Raw genomic sequence first — 24,984 nt, forward strand, 5'->3', positions numbered from 1 at the left:
CCTTCTCTATCTGTCCTTAGCAACAGAGCCAGGGAAAACACTCCAGACGTGCATTTGCTATAGATTTTCCTGGCTGATCAGATGCCTGCAGAAGTGTAAGCAGCATGATGCGCAACCTTTCGTGAAATTGACTATAATAGGCTAAATTACACGGTGCAGGGAAAGCATCAGACAAAGACCCGAAACCTTCAGACACAGAAATACAGTTCCAGAGAGGCAGAAAACTGTAAGGAAATGAAGTTCTGTCTTGCCTAGTAGAAGGTAGTTGGGGTCTAACCCTCCAGTTCGCTTTTGTTCTGAGAACATGGCTTAAAATATTCATCTCTTCCTGTCTGTGCAGTTTTTGTTAAAGCATTGTTCTAATTCAGTCACTTCAGGGAATAAACCTTTAGTCATTCATAATAAAGTTCCAAACTTTGGCGGGGGATATTTGGTTTATCAATAGGATGTAGTTAAAAATATCAACTGTTGGAAAATAGTGATGCAGAGAGACTAAAGGAACTTTGAAGCTAGGTTGGAAATCTACAACTGCATCTTCCAGCGGATTATTTCCTTTGCAAGTGAATGAAACAAAAGAGAAACAAACCAAAATGGTATTTTCTTTGATAAATAAGAGCAGGTTTTTGGTTAACAAATGAATTCTAAATGGAACAAATTAGGGCTACATGGGGGAAAAGATCAATAGAAAAGCAAAAACGATGTTGAGTCAAAACAAATACATATTTTTTCTTTAAAAAAAGAAAAGAAAGAAGCAATGCACAGATTACTGGCAAAATGCTGCCTTGTTCCATCTAACAAATTTCAATACAGGGAGAAATATTTTTCTCTCTGAAATTTGATGCATTTTCTTGTGGCTACTCCCCACACCCCTCCAAAGGAGGCTTTTCCTAAAAAGAGGTGCATGGCTTGTCAAAGACAAATTTTATGTAACCATCCCAAGCAGAAACTATTAAAACAGGAGGCATTCTTTCCACTTCATTCATGGACAAGAATATCTTTAAATGTCTTCTCCCTTTGAATGAGAGGTTCTGTGGAAGAGGAAGGTTGCTTGAAAAGCACAGAACGCCCCCCTCCCAGGACCATCCCACCAACATCTCCCAGCTTCAGAGCTCTGGGCTGGCTAAAAAGGAGGCTGCGGTGCTCGAAACTCACTTTTCCAAGCAGTGAAAGACCCTCCCAAGACAAAGGGAACAGAGCGGCATGCAGAGCTGGCAATCAGATCAAGCGGCCGCTTACCTGCCTGTGTGCTCTGCGTCCCAAGCCTTCCTCAGATGTTTGAGTCTTGCACTGTGTCTCTGTCAGCATGGCCCCTGTATATGTACACGGTAGGCACACACTCACACGCACACACACACACTCATAGGCGGGCACTGCAAATTTCACTAGGGTGTGCACCCAGGAATTTTATTTATTTTATTTTTTAAAAGGTGAACACAGGTTAAATACTCAATCATAAATTGACATTATTTTTATTCAGCAAACAAACTAAAGGAAGTAGAACTGAACTCAACTTATTTTTTTAATTAACAACTAAACTTTACTTAAAAATGAGACACAAAATACCATTTTTTGCAGCCGCTTTTATAGGTCAAATAATTTTTTAGAATAGTAGTGGGAGGGGGAGGGGAGCGGAGGACCCATGGATGTGGCACCGCAATAGTGGGGACGCGCGCTGTGAGTGAACGGGGGCACCCTATACCTTTCTGCCACATCTGTATTATGCAATTCAGCGCTTATTGCATGATACAACAATCTATACTTTAAAAGACTGTATCATGCAATTTAATTAAAACACAAAGCCACTTTTTGGGGGGGAGACATTAGAGTGTGCCTGGGCACACCCGGCACACCCTGTGTGCACACATATGACTCACACACACACCTCCTCAATCCATTAACATGGACATTGGTGAGTCCCACCCTCTTAAGAAGCCACCTGCCTTATGCACTGACTAACAGCTGGGCACCCCTTAGCACCCTTCAATGAAACCTTCCCAGAAAGGGTTTGTCACACTTCGCACTCCTGGAACAATGGCAGACATGCACATGCGGACACAGACACACACACACACACAGAGACTCACACTCACACACAGACACATGCATGGGCATAGACACTCACTCTCTCACACACACATGGACATGCACACACATAGGCTCACCATGCTGCCGCCGCCGCCAAAACCAGACCGCCAGCCCTAAAGCAAGGCTTTTGACGCATGGTTCATTCTCGGGGCAACATGCTTGGATCTCTGGCTGCAAGGATAATGGCAAAGCTGTTCACTCAGGCATCCCTGATGAGATTCCCAGGGAGACATGATGCTTCTATACCCCTTTGAGCAAAGGAAGCTGCCTTATAATAGGTCAGATTATTTGTCCAACTAGATCAGTATTATCTGCAGCAGCTCTCTGGGGCCCATCCCATCACCCAGGACTAGACTCTTCTAACTGGAGACCTTCTGAAACCTGCGACCTTCTGCGTACAAAACATATGCTCTTCCTCTCAGCTACACCCCCCCCCCGAGAACTAGTGGAGTGGAGTGGCTGTGAGTGTGAGCCAGGAAGTCACTGGATCCAATCCCACTGCTGGCACAAACTCACTAGGTGGCCTCAGGCAACATTCGATGCCTCGACCCTGCCCATGTGCTAAAGAGATGACACTGCAGGCCTGCAGGGATACAGGAGCTTTCTCTAACCTGGTGTCCTCCAGATGTGTTGGACTACAATTCCCAGGACCCCCAGCCAGCTGGAGGCTTCTGGGAGTTGTAGTCCAACACATCTGGAGGGTACCAGGTTGGGGGAAGTTGAGCTACAGAGATCATGTATGTGTTGTATAATTTTTGCAATTAATTAGTTATTCCATGTTCATCCTTATTAATCTACAATTAATTATCATTCTAATGTACTTCCCGCAATAAACCCTTTCCCCATTTCCCTCCATGGAATTATAGACTGTACACCCCTCAGGGCAGGGATCTCTCTACTTGCACTTTGCATGAAGACAGCACAGTTTAGTTATTTAATTACTCATACCTCTAGGCTGCTTTTTAAAATACCCACCCCCCACCCCCAGGAAACGGACTTAAAAAGAGAGCAAAAATTAAAACACAACACAAGATTTAAAAGCAATAAAAATCTACATTTAAAAAATTAAGGGTGCAATTCTATGCTGGGAGTTGTAGGACTTTTTTCTGTCTGAACATGCATAGGGTTGCACCCTAAGGCTACAATCCTATGGACTGAATGGGACATACGTCCGAGCAGATGTACATAGGCTTGCACCATACACATCAAGACCAGCCAGGTAAACAATAGAAAGGTAAATGCCCAGCAAGAAAAACAAAAGACTTTCTTAGCCAGAGGTGATTCAAAATAATTTGAAAGATGCCTTAAAAGGGCTTGCCTGAAAATTAAGAGGGAAGCAGGCAACTATATACACCTGGGGAAGGAGTTCCCCAAAGGAGAGGCCACCACTAAGAAGGCACTGTCTCTTGTGCCTGCCTATCATAGAATAGTAGGGTTGGAAGGGGCCTACAAGGCCATGGAGTCCAACCCCCTGCTCAATGCAGGAATCCAGGTCAGAGCATCCCTGACAAGTGGCTGTCCAGCCTCGTCTTGAAGGCCTCCAGTGTGGGAGAGCCCACCACCTCCCCAGGTCATTGGTTCCATTGTCATATTGCTCTAACAGTCAGGACGTTTTTCCTGATGTTCAGCCAGAATCTGGCTTCCTGTAACTTGAGCCCATTCTTCCATGTCCTGCGCTCTGGGATGATCGGGAAGAGATCCTGGCCTTCGTCTCTGTGACAGCCTTTCAAGGACTTGAAGAGCTCTATCCTATCTCCCCTCAGTCTTCTCTTCTCAAGGCTAAACAGGCCCAGTTCTTTCAGGCTCTCTTCGTAGGGCTTTGTTTCCAGTCCCCTGATCATCTTTGTTGCCCTCCTCTGAACCCTCTCCAGTTTGTCTGCATCCTTCTTAAAGTGTGGTGCCCAGAACTGGACACAGTACTCCAGATGAGGCCTAACCAGTGCTGAGTAGAGGGGGACTAGTACTTCCCAGGATTTGAAAGCTATACTTCTATCAATGCAACCCAAAATAGCATTGGCCTTTTTTGCAGCCACATCCCATTGTTGGCTCATATTCAGCTTGTGATCTACCACAATTCCAAGATCCTTCTCGCTTGTAGTATTTTTGAGCCAAGTATTCCCCATCTTGTAACTGTGTATTTGGTTTCTTTTTCCTAGGTGCAGAACTTGGCATTTATCCCTCTTAAATGTCATTCTGTTGTTTTCTGCCCAGCGCTCCAGCCTGTCAAGATCACTTTGAACTTTGTTTCTGTCTTCCAAAGTATTCGCTATCCCGCCCAATTTTGTGTCATCTGCAAATGTGATCAGCATTCCCTGCACCTCCTCCTCCAAGTCATTAATAAAAGTGTTGAAGAGCACTGGGCCCAGGACTGAGCCCTGCGGTACCCCACTTGTTACCTCTCCCCAGTTTGAGAAGGTCCCATTGATAAGCACTCTTTGAGTCCGATTCTGTAGCCAACTGTGGATCCACCAGATGGTTGTTTCATCTAGCCCACTTCGAGCTCGTTTGCTCATCAGGATATCATGGGGCACTTTGTCGAAAGCTTTGCTGAAGTCGAGGTATATGATGTCCACAGCATTCCCACGGTCCACAAGCGAGGTTACCTGATCAAAAAATGAGATCAGATTAGACTGGCAGGACTTGTTCTTGACAAATCCATGTGGGCTTTGAGTAATCACTGTATTGTTTTCAAGGTGCTTACAGATGGATTGCTTTATCATCTGCTCTAGAATTTTCCCAGGGATTGATGCCAGAATGACTGGTCTGTAGTTCCCAGGTTCCTCCTTTTTTGCCCTTTTTGAAGATAGGGACAAAATTAGCCCTCTTCCAGTCATCTGGCACTTCCCCCGTCCTCCATGATTGCTCAAAGATAATAGACAGGAGTTCTGAGAGTTCTTCTGCCAGTTCCTTTATTACTCCAGGATGCAGTTCATCTGGCCCTGGAGATTTGAACTCATTCAAAGTAATGAGGTGTTCCTTGACCATATGCCTATCTATCTCAAGCTGCAATCCTGCCCCTTCAGCCTGCACTTTGCCTTTACCAGGGGGGTCATAGACCCTCTTTCGGGAGAAGACTGAGCCAAAGTAGGAATTGTGCACTTCTGCCCTTTCCTTATCATCTGTTATCATTTTTGCCATTCTTATTTAATAGTGAACCACCATTTCTTTCCTCTGTCTTTTACTACGTACATAGCTGAAGAAAGCCTTTTTGTGGCTTTTAGCATCCCTCGCTAACCTCAGCTCGTTCTCAGCTTTAGCCTTCCTGATGCCATTCCTGCAAACCTGTGCTACCAGCCTGTACTCTTCCTTTGTTGCTTGTCCTTCTTTCCACTTCCCATATGTGTCCTTTTTTGTTTTCAGGTCATCTCTAAGCTTTTTGTGAAGCCACATTGGCTTCCACGTTTTCTTCTTGTTGGAATTGTTTGTGATTGTGCCTTGAGAATTTCCTTTTTTTAAAACTCCCACCCATCTTGGACTCCCTTTCTCATTAGAGTCGCTTGCCATGGGACCTTACTGATCATTGTTCTGAGTTTATTAAAATCAGCTTTCCTAAAATCCAGGATACGCGTTTGGCTACACTTGGCTTTTGCTTCCTTTAGAACCAAGAACTCAACTATAGCATGGTCACTTTCCCCAGAGTTCCTGTAACTGCTACTTTACCCACTAAGTCGTCTCTATTGGTTAGGATCAAGTCAAGGATAGCCAATCCCCTAGTTCCTTCCTCTATTTTCTGTAGGAGGAAATTATCAGCAACACAAGTCAGGAATCTCTTGGAGGGGCCATGTTTTGCAGCATTTGTCTCCCAACAAATATTGGGGAAATTGAAGTCCCCCATTGCTACTACATCTTCCTTCCTTGAAACATTGGCAATCTGCTTTTCAAAAGTTTCATCCTCGTCTTCTCCTTGATTGGGTGGCCGGTAGTAGACTCTGACCATTGGGTTCCTTTTATTCTTTGCTCCATTTATTTTAACCCAGATGCTCTCGATGGGGCTACCAAGCTCATCCTCCTGTATTTCTCTGCAGAGATATGTATTTTTCACATACAGTGCAACTCCACCTCTCTTTCTGTTCCTCCTTTTAATTTTGAACAAGTCATATCCTTCAAATGCTATATTCCTGTCATGGGAGTCATCCCACCTAATCACTGCTCATCATGGGCAAATGAGCAAGGCCCTTCCAGCAGATCTTAAAGCTAGGGCAGGTGTGTATAGGCGTAGTGGTTCTTCAGGTAACCTGAGCCCAAAACAATTAGGGATTTAAAAGCCAAAAACAGCACTCTGAATTGAGCCTGGAAGCAAATAGGCAGCCATTATAGATATATAAATAATGAAATGGATAATGATGCTGCTGTTTTGTTTTCTGTCTGTTCCTTTCTAAGGATTTCCAGCCCCCGAGCTCTGAGTTGCTCAGTGGGCAGGGAACATGCTATGGAGGGAAAGAACCTCCAGGCAAAGACTCAGGACCACAGGCAGATCGTTGGGGGACTGGATTCAGAAGTTAGGGTAGCAGGAGCAACAGCCAGGGAGCCTCAGTGTTGCTCCAGCTGTTCCGCCCCGGTGCAAAGTCACAGCCCGGGGGCACAGAGAGACTGTCTCCAAGAGGCGAGTGAGCATGGGAACATCATCTGGGCGGGGCAGTGCTGAGGGGCAAGGCTGGGGCAGGAAAGAGCCAGAGGAATCAGCTGCTGCACTCCGTGGTTCTCCCCAATAAAAGGCCAATGTTGGGGTGACAAGAGGGTGAAGGCCTAGCTGGGACCAGGGAGGGGACCACTCTGCTGTAGACGTTGCACCAGCTACTGCCTAGGGGCAACTGAAGACATTTGTGACCTGGCCAAGCGAGGGAGGGAAAAACAAACAGGGAAGCCCCAAACAGACAAGCAAAGATGAAAAACAAAAAACAAACCCCAAACAATTATGGGGTACCTGAGAAAAATATTTATCATAGTCCAATGCATTTTGGACCCTAGTCAAGGAATTTCAGAGAGGAGAACATTTCAGATTTGGATATGGGAATTCTTCAACCTCCTGTGCTGAAATAGTTCCCCCCCCATCTTTGTGCATTAGTAAAGCACCTGCCCTGCTTGCTGAAGCTCACAGGTGACTCCAGTTCAGCAGGATCTCACAAAGCAGAGCCAGGAAAGACCTCTGCCTGGCATGCCGGAGAACCCCAGCTGGGCAGAGGATGCAAATACTCATCTTGATGAGCCAATGGCATGATTTGATCTAAGGCAGTCTCATGAAAAGAGGAGCTAGCTCAGCTTCTGAGGAGGCCCAAGGCTGGCTCCCTGGCATCTCCAGGTGTTTGTTTTTTTTTAAAGGCTCAGGTCACAGGTGATGAAGAAGACCTTTGCCTGAAGAAAGCTATTGCCGGTAATGAAAGATAATACTGGGCTATATGATCCAAGGACACTTCCTGTTTCTCATTAGAAAGCAGACATCCCTGCCTGCCTTCTAAGGTGCCTCCAAGTTCTGACCCTACTAAAATGTATCTAGTCCTGGTTTCTCCTGAAGGTTGCTCAGTGGGAAGAGTTGAGTCCACAATAAGTTGTGCATCTCTCCTGTACAGTATTGTTTCTGCCTGAATGGTTCATTGCTTGATGGCCAAATAGTCTACCTGGTCTAAAGCCACTTCCTGTTTCTCTTTAGAAAGCAGCCATCCCTGCCTGCCTTCTAAGGCCCCTCTAAGATCTGACCCTACTAAAATGTATCTAGTCCTGGTTCCTCCTGAGGGTTACCCAGTGGGAAGAGTTGAGTCCACAACAAGTTGTGCTTTCCTTCTCTGGATTGTTATCTCTGACCAAATGAATCATTGCTGTCATTCCTGGGGGTGAAGAAGAGAGACAGGTGGATTCGTGGCCTGAGGGCTGGTCCTCTGAGGGGGGCAGTATCTGGAAATTCAGGCAGGGGTTTCAGGTAGACCAGCTCCCACACTAGGCTCACTCCCCATGGCCTCTGGGACTCAAGGTTCCCTTGGGCTTTATCCTGCCCATCAAACACCAGCCTCAATGCCCTGAAATTATCACTCTGGGGAAGAGTTTAGGCCCCACTCTCCTAAAAATGATCAGCCCCCAAAGCTGTGGTGCTAAGCTGTGTATCCTAGCAATGCTGGAGCAGGAAGTCTCTCGCAAGCTGGAATTTGAGGGCAGAGGAGACCTTGCCAATAAGCAGCAGCTGCTACTGGATGGCAAAACGTGTTTTCTAAATCACTTTGCAATGGTGACAGCGCTAGGTCTCTCCAGAGGTGGTCACACTAGCACGTTGACCCCTCTGGGGGTATTCTTGACTCTTAGGAACATAGGAAACGTGGGAAGCTGCCTTACGCCGAGTCAGACCGATGGCCCATCCAGCCGATGCTGGCCGCAAAGGCTCTCCAGGGTTTAAGGGAGGAGTTTTTGCAGCCCTACCTGAAGATGCTGCTGCAGATCGAACCTGGGACCTTCTGCCTGCAAAGTGGGTCTCCTACTGAGCTTTGTTCCTTCCCCTTAAAGGTTGCTGAAAACAGATGCCATATTTATACCCCTTGGCTGTTGTGACTAGGTATGGGTGAACATTTCATTTCGTTCATTGTCTAAAATGTATATAGGAACTTACCAAAATGTGCAAATTTCTTCAAAAACAGGATGGAAAGAATCTGAGTGTTATTTTAAAAACAAAATCACATGTAGGAGAAATCAGAATGGACAGGTCCATCCAGGCCCAGGGCTTTGGCTGCTTAGGTCTTGAAAGTCTGGGTTTGAATCCCTGTGTATTCAACCATATTTGTGGTGCTGAATTTGGACCTCCACCTTTTTTCCCCCTGACAGGCTCCTCATCTTTAACAGCTATATGGCAGGAAGGTACAACATGCTTCTCCCCATGAGGGGAATAGCTGAACTGATTGAATTTGGCTGGGGCAGGCGAGTAAGGATTTCAGTTCAGTTCATTTTTTTTGATAGCAACTTGCTAAAATCTGCACATTTTTTCATATATGGGATGGAAAGAAATGGAGATTTAAAATTCTAATGTGGGAGAAAGCAAAATGGACAGATTCACCCATTCCTAGTGCTGACAGCACAGGCTGTCACCTGTACCATAAGAGGGAGGGGAGAAGGAAAAACCAGCTAATCCCTCCCCTGTTTCTTTGGCCCCCAGCGCTGCCACCAAAGGGATATCTTTATTTCCTGGCTGCCTCCTCTAAACAGCCCTTTAACCTCTGGAACCTACTTCCTGACCCAGTCACCCAGCCATCTCGTACACAACGGGGTGAAAAACAAGGCCTCATACAAAATGAAGCCAAAAACAAATCTAGCCTTTTATTAAAGGTTTTCATAAGGCAGCAATTCAAACAGTTATTATGAAGATATTATCAGGAATTTAAGAGTGGAATCCTATGGTTCCTGGGAGAGCATCCCAGGGAACACAGGATAGTTTGGAGTTGTCCCCCCCAGGCTGTAGACACTGCTATGGCCTCAGGAGGGGACTCTACATTCTGATTCCCCACTGCCCCTTGTAGCTGCTGCGGAAAGGACCATGACGGCTGCTTCCTGAGGTTGCAAATGAGGCCTTGGAGGGAGAGGAAAGGGGGTGTTCCAGTGGACGGTGAGGGGAGGAGGGACTAGAGGCTGGGATACAAGATAACCTGTCGCCTCTCCAGTCCCGGCCCAGCCCCCAGCAGGACTGTTTCCTCTAGATGGGCTCAGAGGCCGTTTAGAGGAAAATTTGATAAACGGAGGACAGAGAGGTGAAAATGACTTCTGTGGTTCTCCCACCCTGCCAGCAGGCAGCAGCCCAACAGGACACTGGATGCCCAGAGGCTTTCTTCTAAGGGAAACGCAATCCATAGGATTGCACTCTAAACCCCCCCCCCCAAACAAAACAGATTTAACAGTTACCCCAAAGAGCACTGGGGAATGAAAATAAAGGTAGGAAAACACATCCTTCTAAACCTAGTCTAGACAGTTTCCCAAACTCTTTCAGTGCAGGAGAGCTCCGGGCTGTGCAGGAGACGTTCGCTCTGGATTGTGTTGGTAATGACACGATTATTATCTCTTCAGCCAGCTGCTCCTCAAGACGCTGCCCTTCTGGCCCTCACAGTCTCATTTAACTAGACCAAACAGATAACGTCTGCCGTTCCCTTCATTGGGATTATTTTTTAAGAGTGCCATTTTCATTTTAAGCATTTCTTTATTGTTGCCATGTAGCCATGCTGTTCTGCATTTAGATAACTTTCTGTCTCTTTTGCTCCATGGTACTGTACATTTATACCAAGCCATCATTATAGTTTGGTTGAAGGTTTTCATAATCCTTGAACACCCTTTAGAAGCTTATTATCCTTTCCTCTTTGATCTCCCCTTAACTCTTGTTCTGATGGTTATCATTTAACTCCTTCGTAAATAAACTATTAATGGTATATTTGATTATACATATAGAACAAATAAGCAATACAAATAAACAGAAATAAACAAATCTATCACATAACTGGGAGAGCTACTAAGCTGTAAAGTGGGAAGAGGGTTGGTCTAAGGTCAGCACATCCTAGGTTCAAATCTCCACCCAGCCATGAAGCTGATTGGCTGGCCCAAAGCTAGCAGTCACTTTCTCTCAGCTTAACCTACCTTGCAGGGTTGTTATGAGGCTAAGGGCACAATCCTATGGCTGCTAGACAGTGGCTAGATGGCCATAGGATTTTTTGGGTTTGGGGAGCCAACCTCGGAGCCAGCACTCCAAGGCTAGTCCCCAGAAAACTGCTTCCCTGCTTCCGCCCCCACTACCTCGTAGGAGGTGTGGTTCATTCCTGGCTCCGTGCTCAGAAGGGTAGTGTGGAGCAGGGGAAAAGGGGGTGTTCCTGGGGGCGGGGAGGTTGGAAGTGCCAGTATGATGCTTCCTATGTGCTGTCTGGCCTCCCCCCACCCCTGCTCTGAGTCACTCCAGCTTGTTGTTGTTCAGTCGTTCAGTCGTGTCCGACTCTTCGTGACCCCATGGACCATAGCACGCCAGGCCTTCCTGTCCTGCGCTCTCTCCCGGAGCGTGCTCAAGTTCATATTCATTGCATCCGTGATGCTATCTAGCCATCTCATCCTCTGCCGTCCCCTTCTCCTTTTGCCTTCAGTCTTTCCCAGCATCAAGGTCTTTTCCAGGGAGTTTTCTCTTCGCATTAGGTGGCCAAAATATTGGAGCTTCAGCTTCATTATCTGTCCTTCCAATAAGCAGTCAGGGTTGATTTCCTTTAGGATGGACTGATTTGACCTCCTTGCAGTCCAGGGGACTCGTAAGAGTCTTCTCCAGCACCACAGTTCGAAAGCATCAATTCTTCGGCGCTCAGCCTTCCTTATAGTCCAGCTCTCACAGCCATACATTACTACTGGGAAAACCATAGCTTTGATTAGACGGACCTTTGTCGGCAAGGTGATGTCTCTGCTTCTTACTATGCTGTCTAGGTGTGCCATAGCTTTCCTCCCAAGGAGCAAGCGTCTTTTAATTTCATGGCTACAGTCACCGTCTGCGGTGATCTTGGAGCCCAAGAAAGTAAAATCTGTCACTGCTTCCATTTCTTCCCCTTCTATATGCCAGGAGGTGATAGGGCCAGATGACATGATCTTCGTTTTTTTAATGTTGAGTTTCAAACCAGCTTTTGCACTCTCCTCCTTCACCCTCAACAAGAGCTCTCTTGAGATCCTCTTCACTTTCTGCCATTAGGGTGGTATCGTCTGCATATCGGAGGTTGTTGATAATTCTCCCGGCAATCTTAATTCCGACCTGTGATTCATCCAACCCGGCGTTTCTCATGATGTACTCTGCATATAAGTTAAATAAGCAGGGTGACAATATGCAGCCTTGTCGTACTCCTTTCCCAATTTGGAACCAATCGGTTGTTCCATCTCTGGTTCTTACTGTTGCTTCTTGATCCTCGTACAGGTTTCTCAGGAGACAGGTAAGGTGGTCTGGTACTCCCATCTCTTTCAGAATTTGCCACAGTTTGTTGTGATCCACACAATCAAAGGCTTTAGCGTAGTCAATGAAGCAGAAATAGACGTTTTTCTGGAATTCTCTTGCTTTCTCCATGATGCAACGAATGTTGGCGATTTGATCTCTAGTTCCTCTGCCTCTTCGAAACCCCGCTTGTACTTCTGGTAGTTCTCGGTTCGCATACTGCTGAAGCCTAGCTTGTAGGATTTTGAGCATCACCTTGCTGGCATGTGAAATGAGCGCAATTGTACGGTAGTTTGAACACTCTTTGGCGTTGCCCTTCTTTGGTATTGGAATGTAAACTGACCTTTTCCAGTCTTGTGGCCACTGTTGAGTGTTCCAGATTTGTTGGCATATTGAATGCAGCACTTTAACAGCATCATCTTTTAGGATTTTAAATAGCTCAGCTGGAATACTGTCATCTCCGCTAGCTTTGTTGTTACTAATGCTTCCTAAGGCCCACTTGACTTCACTCTCGAGGATGTCCGGCTCAAGTTCAGTGACTGCACTATCATGGCTATCAGGGACATTCAGATCTTTCCTGTATAGTTCTTCTGTGTATTCTTGCCACCTCTTCTTAATCTCATCTGCTTCTGTTAGGTCCCTGCCTTCTTTGTCCTTTATCATGCCCATCTTTGCACAAAACGTTCCCTTGAGATCTCCAATTTTCTTGAAGAGATCTCTAGTCTTTCCCATTCTGTTGTTTTCCTCAATTTCTTTGCATTGTTCATTGAAGAAGGCCTTCTTGTCTCTCCTTGCTATTCTCTGGAACTCTGCATTCAGTTGGGTATATCTTCCCCTTTCTCCCTTGCTTTTCGCTTCCCTTCTTTCCTCAGCTACTTGTAAAGCCTCATCAGACAGCCACTTGGCTTTCTTGCATTTCTTTTTCTTTGGGACGGATTTCGTTGCTGCCTCCTGAACAATGTTACGGACCTCCGTCCATAGTTCCTCAGGCACTCTGTCTATCAGGTCTAATCCCTGAAATCTATTCCTCACCTCCACTGTATATTCATCAGGGATATGATTTAGGTCATACCTGAATGGTTTAGTGGTTTTCCCGACGTTCTTCAATTTAAGCCGAAATTTTGCAAGAAGCAGCTCATGATCTGAGCCACAGTCAGCTCCAGGTCTTGTTTTGACTGACTGTATGGAGCTTCTCCATCTTTGGCTGCAAAGGACATAATCAATCTGATTTCGATACTGACCATCTGGTGAGGTCCATGTGTAGAGTCGCCTCTTGTGCTGTTGGAAAAGAGTGTTTGCTATGATCAGCATGTTCTCTTGGCAAAACTCTATTAGCTTTTGTCCTGCTTCATTTTGTACACCAAGGCCATGCCTGCCTGTTATCCCGGTGATTTCTTGACTTCCTACTTTAGCATTCCAATCCCCTATGATGAAGAGGACATCTTTTTTGGGTGTTAGTTCTAGAAGGTGTTGTAGGTCTTCATAGAACCGATCAACCTCAGCTTCTTCGGCCTCAGTGGTTGGGGCATAGACTTGAATTACTGTGATGTTGAATGATTTGCCTTGAGTTCGTACTGAGATCATTCTATCATTTTTAAGATTGTACCCCAGTACTGCTTTTCCCACCCTTTTGTTGACTATGAGTGCTACTCCATTTCTTCTAAGGGATTCTTGCCCACAATAGTAGATATGATGGTCACCTGAATTAAATTCGCCGATGCCTGTCCATTTTAGTTCGCTGATTCCCAAGATGTCGATGTTTAATCTTGCCATCTCATGTTTGACCACCTCCAGCTTACCTTGATTCATTGATCTGACATTCCAGGTTCCTAAACAATATTGTTCTTTACAGCATCGGATTTTCTTTTCACCGCCAGACACATCCACAGCTGAGTGTCCTTTCGGGTTTGGCCCAGCCGCTTCACTCTTTCTGGCGCTACTTGGAAATACCCTCTGCTCTTCCCCAGTAGCATATTGGACACCTTCCGACCTGAGGGGCTCATCTTCCGGCGTCATATCTTTTAGCCTTGTGATACGTTCCATGGGGTTTTCTTGGCAAGAATACTGGAGTGGGTTGCCATTTCCTTCTCCAGTGGACCACATTTTGTCAGAACTCTCTGCCATGACCTGTCCGTCTTGGGTGGCCCTGCACGGCATAGCTTATGGCTTCACTGAGTTACGCAAGCCCCTTCGCCACAACAAGGCAGTGATCCATGAAGGGGTCACTCCAGCTAGACAGCCGAAATTGGCCATCTAGCTGCAAATGCAGGGCGGCCGGAGTGCAGAGGAGAAGATCCCCTCCATGCTGCCCCTGCCCTGCATTGGATAGTCCGAGTTCAGAGGCAGCTGACCATCCCCATAGGATTGCACCCTAAAATGGGTAGGGTTAGAATTGTGTTTGGCACCCTAACCTCCTTACAGACAAGATGGGATTAAAAATGTAGTACTCTCATAAACATTATAGAAAAACATGTCATCTCCCCCAGCCCAGCTTTATAGTATTGCCCCAGTTGTCCAAAGAGCTCTTGACTGCTCTTAGTTCAGTAATTGCCCCCTGGGCCCTGGCACCAGTGTGGCATCGCAAAGCAGTGCTGGAACGCTCGGTGGAATACCGGCAGGATGTTAGTTGCTGCCCCAATAAATTTTGCCAGGCCAGTCGACTGTGTTGCATCATTCAAAAGTTGAGCCCAAAGGACCCTTGCCGAATTGTAGTGGAACCCCTCAGATCATAATTCCAAGGACACTAACACAATGGCTCTGCATTTAAAAAATGACAGTTGAAACCCCAGTAGCTCAAATCGAAGTCCAAGCCTCTTTCCAATTAGCAGAGGATTCCTTGTCCAACAAGTCTGTAGGAACAGACAACCACTGCTTCTAGAACAGCGGCTAGTCTGCTGACAGTTGCAAATCAGGTTTCTTGTTATCATGTTGAAACTGATCACCTCATGCTTTCTTTTAAATGTTAGCTTTAATCTTTGTAAACTGCCCAGAGAGCTTTGGGCAGTACAGAAATGTAATGAATGAAAATGAATGAATAACAGCTAGCAGGTTGAAGTCTCTTGATATTCCTATTTTGTGGGAAGGATATGCACCACAAACCGTAGACAGTGGGAGTCCTTTGGAAGGGTGCGTGTCCTGTTCCTGTTTGCCACAGTCAACCACAGTGCCCGCAAAGGACTGCTACAAATTAGCAGCCTATTAAAAAGCCTGAGCCTTTGGGGGGGGGGGGAATAAATCAATGTCAAAATTCTCATTTGTTTCAACGGGGCCCACAGTTTGGTCTGAAGAAAGCAGCAGATGGAGAGGAAATGGCTTCCTCAACTCAATGTGTGAAATTGGACAATAAAATCCCCGGTAGCAGAGAGATTTTATCTCTATAATTTCTTGGAACAATACCCAGGGAAGGTGTAGGTGTCTACATTTGCACGAGCACAAAGCTGTTGGACGTCTGCGTTGTTTTCGCCACAACATAATTGGGGTTTTACGTCTTGAGTGATTGCTGGCCCATAAATCTTGTCCAAGAAGGTGGAACTAATTGACTTCTGTGGTGGCTGGGAGGGAAAGGAGAGCTGCAGAGATAGACATGGGGTTATGGACAGAACCCACAGATAATGGATTCCCTTCCTCAGTTCTTTATTGGCCTGGCTGAGGTCACCTGCCGCTGACCTGCCCTCGCCGTCTTCCAGTCAGTACTCGCTAGGCGTGAGTACTTCTCCTGTGCCTCTGCTCTGCATGCCATTGGCCTGTTCCCTGCCACTGCAGCCTCTGGCCTCATACACCAGCCAGGGAGCCACGGGCTGCCGGGAGTGTGCACGCCTGCCTCCCAGGGAAAACTTCATGGCAAGCCGGAGACCAGCCTGGCCCCAGCCGGAGATGGAGCAGCTCCTCAAAAGATCAGCCGCCCTGCTCCGACCTGGCCCCCATCGGAGAAGGCCAAGCCAGGCAGGTGTCAGTGAGGTGTTCAGAGCTTATGAGTGAGCATCAGGGGATCTGAGCCAGGAACTGCAGGCCTTGAGCGCTGCCGTATCTTTGAGTGGAAAGGCGGGGTAAGTCAAGTCGAGACCAGCCCAGCCAGCACCTTGGCCTGTGGGCGCTTGCGCCGCAGCGCCCCCGCCAGGTGCAGGGGGGACTAGCAAGCTGCCTGCAACCTCAGTCCCTGGGATTGGCAGGCATTTATTTTGCAGCCTCTGGATTGGCCAGGCCTGGTATGAGTGCTGGATGCAGTGTTGGATGACTTACGCTGGGGAATGGATGGGGAGAGTGTGACCGTATGGGTTTTCCTGGGCCTCTCAGTGGTTTTCAGTACCATTGACCCTGGTATCCTTCTGGGATGGGACTCTGAGGCACAGTGTTCTGGGGCCGCCAGTCCTTTCTGAGGGGCAGAAGATGTCAAGGGCTCCTTGGAGGCCTCTCACAGTCTAATCCAGTAGCCAAGTCCAGACACAGACAAAGGAATTCCTTTCAAAGCTTTATTCTTCTTTTACAACTTAACAACTATACCGATTGCAACTAGATCTGAGCAGCACAGTACCTATGCCCTAAGTTGGAACAGTTGGTCCCCGTTTGAAAGGGAATTACTGGCAGATCCCTGAACTTAAGGACTAGGGAGAGTCCCTCCCCCTTTCCCTTGGATCCTCTGGGCGCAGCCGTTGTTTGCGCGCCAACCTGGCATTACGCCTCCTTTCCGCGCCCTCCATCTGGCGCCGCTCTCTGCGTCTGCGTCGCGCATCCACCAAGTCTGCTATCTGTGCTTGGTCACTCCCTGGACTGCTAACTAAACTAGGAATGCTGGTGGGAGGAATCTCCGTCAGCTGTTGGTCCTGGGAAAGAGGAGTGCGCTCCGCTCCCAGGAGCGACTGCTCTTCCTCAGAATCAGAACTACGCTGGGATTCTATGGGCTCAGTGTCCACCCTGACAGAAGAACCCAGGAGGTGGTGCAGAGGGGTGTTCCATCCATACCTTCGACATTGGCCTTTGGAGTGCCTGAGGGTTCTCTCTTGTCCCCCCATGCTTTTTAGTGTGAGTCGGAAAATCTGCTGATCTGGATGGAGGTTTACACCTGGGTCTAGATGGGTTCGCACGCCTCCTGAAGGGCCAGGTGCGCAGTCTGGGAGTGCTCCTGCGCTGGGCATCATTAATGGAGGCACAGGTGGCGTTGCTGGCCAGAAGTGCTTTTTTTTACCTCTTTAGGCTAGTCTGGCAGCTGCAAACCTATCTAGAGAAAGCTGAGACAGCCACGGGGATGCGTGGCCTCATTACATCCCAGTTAGATGCCATGTGCTTTAGGCACGGATGTACAGGTTTTATTAAATCTGTTCTATCTGTGTTTCGCGGATTGTCAGGCACATTTCGTTCCGTCATCCGCTCATTGATGAAACTGGAATGGTTTTACCAGAATTTCATTCTACTTGTGCTAATTCACATTAGAACAAATTTGCATTAACGCTAACGTGCATTAGTACAAGTGCGTATTAGCAAAAATATGCACATTAGTTTATGCATATTTGTACGAATGTGCATTATGCAAATTAGCGCAAATGCATATTAGTGCAAATCCCCCCTCCCTGAAGTGAAAAATTGGTCTGCAAGTCCACGGAATTTGTGTGACTCAGAAAAAGCCACTCCACTGTGGAATCCACAGGTTGGATTCATAGAAGCACAAACTCATTTGACTCTGTTGCGGATTTCCCCGACACCCCCTGCTCTAGGTGGGGCTGTCCCTGAAGACTGTTTGGAAACTGCCGTTAGAAGGCTTGGGGGAGGTAGGCATTCAGCTCAGATCACATCTGTTCTCTATCAACTGTGTTGGCTGTCTATCAGTTTCCAGGCCTTCAAAGCCTGAAAAAGTTGGGACCAGGTTCTCTGATGGGCTGCCGAGCTGAGCGCTGAGATCAGTGTTGGAGAGACCCTTCTCTTTGCCCCACCAGTGAGAGCTGTTAGGGTGGTGGGCACTAGGGTGAGGGATTTTGCAGTGGGAGCCCTCCACCTTTGGAACACCCTCCCCACAGAGATACATATGACCTCATCGCTGCTGGGCTTTAAGAAACTCAGGAGACATTTTTATTCCTGTCTGCATTTGGCCGAATTGTGCTTTATTGGGGGATATAGCTATGGGGGGGGGGGCGGTGGCTGCTGATGGTCTTTTTACAGTTCTGCTTTTAAACATTGAAACTGTTATTGTGTTTTAGAGTCTTGGAAACCACTGTGTGAGGGCTGTGTAGTCTGAAAGGCAGCTAAAAATGTTTTTTACCCCCACACACAGCATCCCCACCTTCCGTCTTTCTCTAGTCAAAGAACAGCATCTTCTGCTTGCTGCCCTTCAGGCCCCACCTCGAATGGTTGCTCTTGGGACCCAGGGCTAAATGCGGCTGCAGCTCAGAGTCCAGGCACTGGAGCGGCCTCAGACCCAATCGAACCATTGGGCCAGGTAGCCCAGTATGGCTTATTCCAGCGCTCCCCAACCTGGCACCCGCCAGATTTTGGACAACTCCCATCACTCTCGCCCACTGGCCATGCTGGCTGGGGCTGATGGGAGTTGTAGTCCGAAGCATCTGGAGGGGGGATGCTGGTGCCATCTGACTGGCAGTGGCTCCTCACAGTCATTTCCCGTCGCCTGCCTGCTACCTGTCCAGAGGTGCCTTAGGTGGCGTCATGGGGGCTGAGCTGGGACCATCTCCATGCAAAACAAGTGCTCAGCCACAGCGAGGCTCCCACTGTCTCTTGGCACTGCAACCAAATTGGCCTTAGATGGAGTCGAGCATCGGTCCATCTTCCCCAGTATTGTCTCCTGTGACTGGCTGGCAGCAGCCGTTCTCTGGGGCCTCAACTCTTTGCCAGCTCTGTTGCCTGGCATTTTTTAACAGGGGGATTTGAGCAAGGAAATGAACCCAGGGCCTTCAGAGTGCAAAGCGTGTGTGCCATTGTCCTCTGTTCTGGCCCCTCCCTAATTGCAAATGGCTTTTGTTTGTTTGTTAATATTTTCAAAATCACAAAACCATTAGAAGCACCTTCCCCCTTCGCCACTGCCCACCACGCAGAATAGGGCAAAGGCACCAGTAACAGCCCCGTTAGATTTCCACACCCTCACCAGATTCCTCTCAGCTCCCTAACTGCAACCTGATCTTGTCTATTTCCCATTAATCTTCATCGCTGTTCCCCAAAAGCTGGATGAGTCATATACATCTCGATAAACATCAGGGGCTGCAGTTAATGGGAGCCAATGATTAGAATAACCTGTAAAAGAAAATAAATCAACCTTCTTATTAGAAGGTTGGCGTTTTTTCCCTCTCTCTCCCTCCTTTTCCATTAGTATTTTCAGAACTGATTAGATGACAATCAAGTTCCTATTTACTCTTCTGCAGTTCAGCTGATGCTGCAGCAAGAGAGCAGTGGTGGAGGGTGGGGGGGGTGGATGCATCTCGCATCTTGCGGGTCATGGAAAGCTAAGGGGCCCCTGTAAGATACACAGACGATGTTCTCTGGCAAAGCAGACATGGTTTGAATGTTCTCAGATTTTGAGTGTCAAGGCAACTTTGGTTGTTCTGTTGACTTTGCATAGGTACCATCTATCTACCATCTAAAATTATTTCTAGGCTGCCTTTAGGGGTGGAACCCTTAGAAATGGGCTTGAACTGTCCAGTTCTATCCTACAGGCAAATTAGGTGACTGCCTGGGGCAGCACAACCCAAGGCAGTGGAGGCTGGAGGCTTTGCACCTTGGCTAGCACCTTTAGGATTTTGATTGGTTCTGACTGGAACACAGAGTGGATTCACTGCCCCACTGACATCGGAGCCACCACCATCCACTGACCCAAGGTGTGTGTCCTGTCTAGCTCAGCTCAACACTCCCAGGGGAGTCAATCTGAAGCAGTTGGGCTTATTAGGAAGGTGAAGCAGTGTCCAGTTCAACTATGCATGCCTTTGAGGACCCTGGACAGATCTATGCTGACTGGAACTCACTCAGGAAGAGATGTTGTCTCAGCAGCAAGCAGAGGCCTTCTTAAACCTTCTAAAGGCTGGTAAGGCTGGACGTGCTGTTAATTCCACCCCCTCTGAGGAGCTGAATATGTCTTAAAAGGCCATTGTCCAACTCTGCAGCTGCTGGATCCCACAATGTGGAGGTGGTGAGGATTGCATTGCAGGGGTGCTCTCTGAGTCTGAGGTAAAGCCACAACTTGGAAGGTCAGAGTAGCAGATGATGGGTTACTTGACAAAGTTTCCTCCACCTCTGAGTCTTCCTGTGAGCCAAAGGGGGGACAGAGGCCAGAAAACATGACAATGTGTTTGCCATGGTAAAAGTATCACTGCAAAAGCCTAACCAGAGGGAGGAAATGCATACCAAATGCCCAACTCACTACATCTTCTAAGGCAGCATTTGGGAAGCTGGACAGGACAGGACAGGACAGAGCATTTCTTCCACAAATCCAGCGTGGATCATGGAGGATCCTCTTTCAGGAGACATTAAATCCATTCATGTCTCAGCTGGTGCAAGGTGGACACCGCCCTTGCATCAGGATCCTGTCCTTCAAAAGTGGTGCACTCTGCACCAGGGGTTCTGCACCAGCTCTAAGGCCACATACACAAGCATTTTCTAATATCAAGAGTAGGATAACACTAATGTTGTTCGCTCTTGGCAGATATATCAATCAATCAGTAGCTCAGTGGCAGAGCCCCTGCTTTGCATGCAGAAGGTTCCAGGATTGATCCCCAGCATCTCCTGATAGGGCTAGAAAAACTTCTGCCTGAAACCCCGGAGAGCTGCTGCCAGTTAGTGTTGACAATACTGGGCTATATGAACTATCAGTCTGAGTCAGGATCAGGCAGCTGCCTATGTTCTCAACCAATTTCCAAAGGGAAGCTATGTTAGTCTGTTGCAGGAGAAACAGCAAAGACTCTTGTGGCATCATAAAGACTAACAAATTTATTCTGGCATAAGCTTTCTTGGACTCTGGCTGACCTCATCAGATGCATGGAGTATAATGGAGAATATGGAGCATGTCAGGTTCATATACCATATATATGGTGGTATTGATGGTGGTGGGAGGGAATTATGTACTACATATTAACCTGAAACTCTCCATAATACTCCATGCATCTGATTAAGTGGGCTACAGCTTTATCTTACAGCTCCTTTAGAGTTCTGACTGGTTCTGACGGAAACCCAGAACGGATGCACTGCCCCACTGACATCGGAGCCACCAGCCTCCACTGCCCCCTGCTCAACACAGGATCTGTGATGCAGGATGCTTAAATACCTCTAGCAAAGGAGAGCCCACCACCTCCCCTGGCATACTGGTCCATTGTTGAACAGCTCATATCCTTCGGAGGTTTCTCCTAACGAGCCAAAATCTGCTTCTCTGCCATTTCTTGCCATTGATTCTAGTCCTGTCAGTTATTGAACCCTGTGCTTGATCACTGAGCTATGAGCCCTTGTCCAGCCTTCCTGTTTCCAGCAGGGAGCAGCTAGGGACTGGAGCCTCTGGGTATTTACAGGGAGAGCATGGAGGTGGAGGCCTACACCTGTTGTTTCTCCCCAGCTTTAGGAGCAAGTACAAACAATTCCCATCTGTGTCTGATAAGGTGCATCTTCTGAAATTCTCTTCTCCACAGCTGGGATCTTTGGAAGGGCGCTTCTCAATATTCCATCTATAAGACATGTCATTTTTTCATCTACCAAAAAGAGGGCCTTCTTTGTGGTGGCATCCCAAGTTTGGAATAACCTCCCATCGGAGGTATGCCCAGAGTCAACACTCTGCTCTTTTTAGTGCCACGTTAATATCTTTTTATTTGCCCATGTCACATTTCCTGAGTCTGACCCTAGCAGTTGCAGGTTCAAGGATCCAAGAGTTCCAAGATGGTCAGCACAAGCAGGGATTAGGCAAGAGGTAAGGTCTCAGCAGGTCACAGGCAAACAGGTTCCAAGGCAACACAGCAGACAAGGGCCACGCGGGATTGGGTGGGGGGCAGAGCTCAGTCCAGGAAATAGGCAACAAGGTCCCAGAGTAACACAGCAGACAAGGAGCCGGCAGAAGGAGAGTCAGAGTTCAGTCCAGATGTACTCATGCCACAAATCATTCAAGGAAGAAGCCCAGAGTCAAGGCAAGGGAAACTGGATTCAAGAAGGTCAACATTGTTTCCAGCAACTCTCTCAGCCTTACACTGCTGTTTTTATGCAGAGGCTGCCAGGGCCACACTGAAGCTTGAGCTGTGAGCTGTCAGTGCTGCAACTGAAAAGGTCCTCCTTGCGAGCAAGTCTCTTACGTGCAAGTAGACCTTTTCTCACAAGGAGGCCTCTGGCTCAGCCAAGCACTCCTTCTGAGCTCCTGTCTTTCCAGGTGGTGTCTCTCCCAAGGGCTTGGGGGTTTCTCTGCCTCCCGCTCTGGGCAGAGTCCTTGTCCTCCAGTAATGCCCTCGTAGGAGTCACCTTTGAGGGCCCAGGCTCCTCTTGGTCTACTGGCAGATCCTGGGCGCTGCTGGTGGCGAGTGGCTCCTGGCCCTCCAGCTCTTCCTCTGAGGAGGAATCTCCCAGCTGGGGCATGACAGCCCAAGTGGTTCATATTTAAATTTGTATTTTATTGAATACTAGCAAACAGACCTGGCTTCGCATGGTTGGAATAGCCCTTAGTTTGAAACGTCAAAGACTTCAAGCAAAGTTACAGAGGATTCAAGAGTTGGACACATTGTGCCTGCTCCAGCTGAGTGAAGCCATGCATGCTGGCACTCCTGCCGTGGTGCACCCCTATAGCCCCCTGATGGAGGGGTCTGTCCAGTCCATTCCCCTAAGGAGGGGCTGCTCCACGGCAGGGAACAGGCCTTTAACTCTGTCCTTATTGACTACTCCCCTCTGGCTTTAATATGTGCTCACCACAAGGCTATGCACTGGTTAGGGATATCTGCCACCTAATGACTGAAGATGTTACTGCAGGCTTCAAACACATGGGCACATTTAAATTAATTTAAATGAATGCATTTTAAAAGCTAAATAACCCCAGGGTGCACACCCCTAGTATCCCCTTGGTAGGTGTGTCAAGTTTCAGATGTCTAGGTTTCATGGTCTTGGTGCTATAGCACTGACAGTGGGACAGACAGCCAGCCAGCCAGACATCCTCTTTTATTATTATAGATTTTGTGTTTACCACTCTTCTGGATGAAGGCACAGTTTGTTCATTTAAAAAAACAAACAAACAAAAACACACAAATACGTCCATCTTCCTCAACCTTCTTCCAACTTGGCACTCTTGCTTCATCTAAGGAGGCCACGGCGAACATGCTGTCTTGAGCAGTAGGATGTCCTCGGTACAAGTTGGGGGGGGGGGTTGTCACATGAGGCCGCCAATTCCTCATCTTGCCTTGTTACAAATTGAGGTTTTATTGAAAGGACAGGTTGTGCTCATTTACCTGTCAGCGCGCAGCTACTCATTAGCCGAGCCGTGCCGTCATGGGCTTGGGGTGGTCTTTGACATGCCTGCAGTGCCTCAGACGCTCCTCTGGAAATTGCCTCTTCTGAGTGGTAAATTAAACTTGTCAACGCCTCACTAGTCTGACTGCTGTTTAAAGAGCATAAATTTTGTCTCAAGTTCCAGGCAGGAATAATAGAAGATACATATCAGGCCTGCAATGAAATTTCCTACAAAATACAAACTCGAGTGAAATCTTAACATTCCAAGTTTCAATTTCCACATGGAACTAGTGTAATAATTCACCTCCCCTCCTCCGTTTGATATCAGTGACTGATGGATCTAGAAGTTCCTACCACCCAGAAAAAGCCAAATCCTAGCAACACTAAGCTGACATTACGATATCCGAAGTGGCATTTTGAATGTGAAATTTTACCTCAAAAATCTAAAATTACATTGCTTTAGGATTGTTGACATCACTCGTTTATTTTAGCAGGCATCAGAGACAAAATCTCATAAGCTGTCAGCTGTCAAACGCTGCTGAATGCCACATATACTTTTGCATATCAGCTATCAATTGCAGCTAAAAACTACATTTTTTTTAGCAAAACTTATATGAGAACATAAGAAGAGCCCTGCTAGATCAGACCAAGGGCCCATCTAGCCCAGCATTCTGCTCACACAGTGGCCAACCAGCTGCCCAAGGAAACCCACAAGCAGGGCAGGAGTGCATCAACACCTTCCTGGCCATGTTCCCCAGCAGCTGGTGCACCTAGGCTCACTGCCTCTGATACTGGAGGTAGCATATAGCCATCAGGACTAGTAGCCACTGATAGCCTTCTTGTCTGGGAATTTGTCTAACTCCCTTTTAATTGGTGGCCATCACTACATCTTGTGGTAGTGAATTCCATGGTTTAACTATGTGCTGTGTGACCATCAAACACCATCAAGCATGAAACACTGCTGCAGGTCAGTGATCAAATACAAATATCAAACACTGAAATCAAATCTCATCTGATGTCAAAGGGCATGCTTTAATATTTGGTGGGTATTTGGAAAAAGATTTGAGTAGGAATATCTGGAAAATGTTTGTCAAATTCACTGAGGAGAATTGTGAGGAAAACTTTAGGGAGCAGCTGTAGGGATGACATCCACATTATCACCAAGATATGGGCTTTTCCAGAAACTCTGACCTGTCAGAGCTGATAACATGGATGGAATTGGTTGCTTTTAAGACCTCTCCCAGTTCTGCTGCCTGAGCTCCTCTATCCCCAATTACATGTTGCTCAAGGATCTCCTCTGTCTCCTGTACATGTCGTTCAGGATTTTATTTATTTATGATTACACTTATATCCCACCATTTTTCCTCTTCCAAGGAACCCAAGGAGGCTTACATGATCCTCCTCCTCTCCATTTTATCCTCACATCAACCCTGTGAGGTTGCTGAGAGTCTGTGACTGGCCCAAAGTTGCCCAGTGAGCTTCATGGCCGAGTGAGGGCTTGAACCCGGGACTCCCCAGCCCAACACTTTAACCACTACACCACACAGGCTCTCATTTGCAGTGCATCTGGCTGGCCTTCACTGGCTCCAGAA

At 47.4% G+C, this 24,984-nt stretch overlaps 1 protein-coding gene across 1 annotated transcript in view; it reads right to left on the minus strand.

Annotated features, from left to right (window-relative positions):
- PNOC (prepronociceptin) overlaps window positions 1-1,285 on the minus strand; it is a 52,797-nt gene extending 51,512 nt beyond the window's left edge. The window contains exon 1 of the mRNA XM_084833095.1: window positions 1,237-1,285. The gene's annotated coding sequence lies outside the window, so the exon portion shown is untranslated. The remainder of the gene's footprint in view (window positions 1-1,236) is intronic.
- Window positions 1,286-24,984: the final 23,699 nt, after the last annotated feature.

This window comes from Heloderma suspectum, chromosome 1 (assembly GCF_057233095.1).
Source record: "Heloderma suspectum isolate Gila_16-S chromosome 1, 16-S_ref, whole genome shotgun sequence".
Classification (NCBI taxonomy): Eukaryota; Metazoa; Chordata; class Lepidosauria; order Squamata; family Helodermatidae; genus Heloderma; species Heloderma suspectum.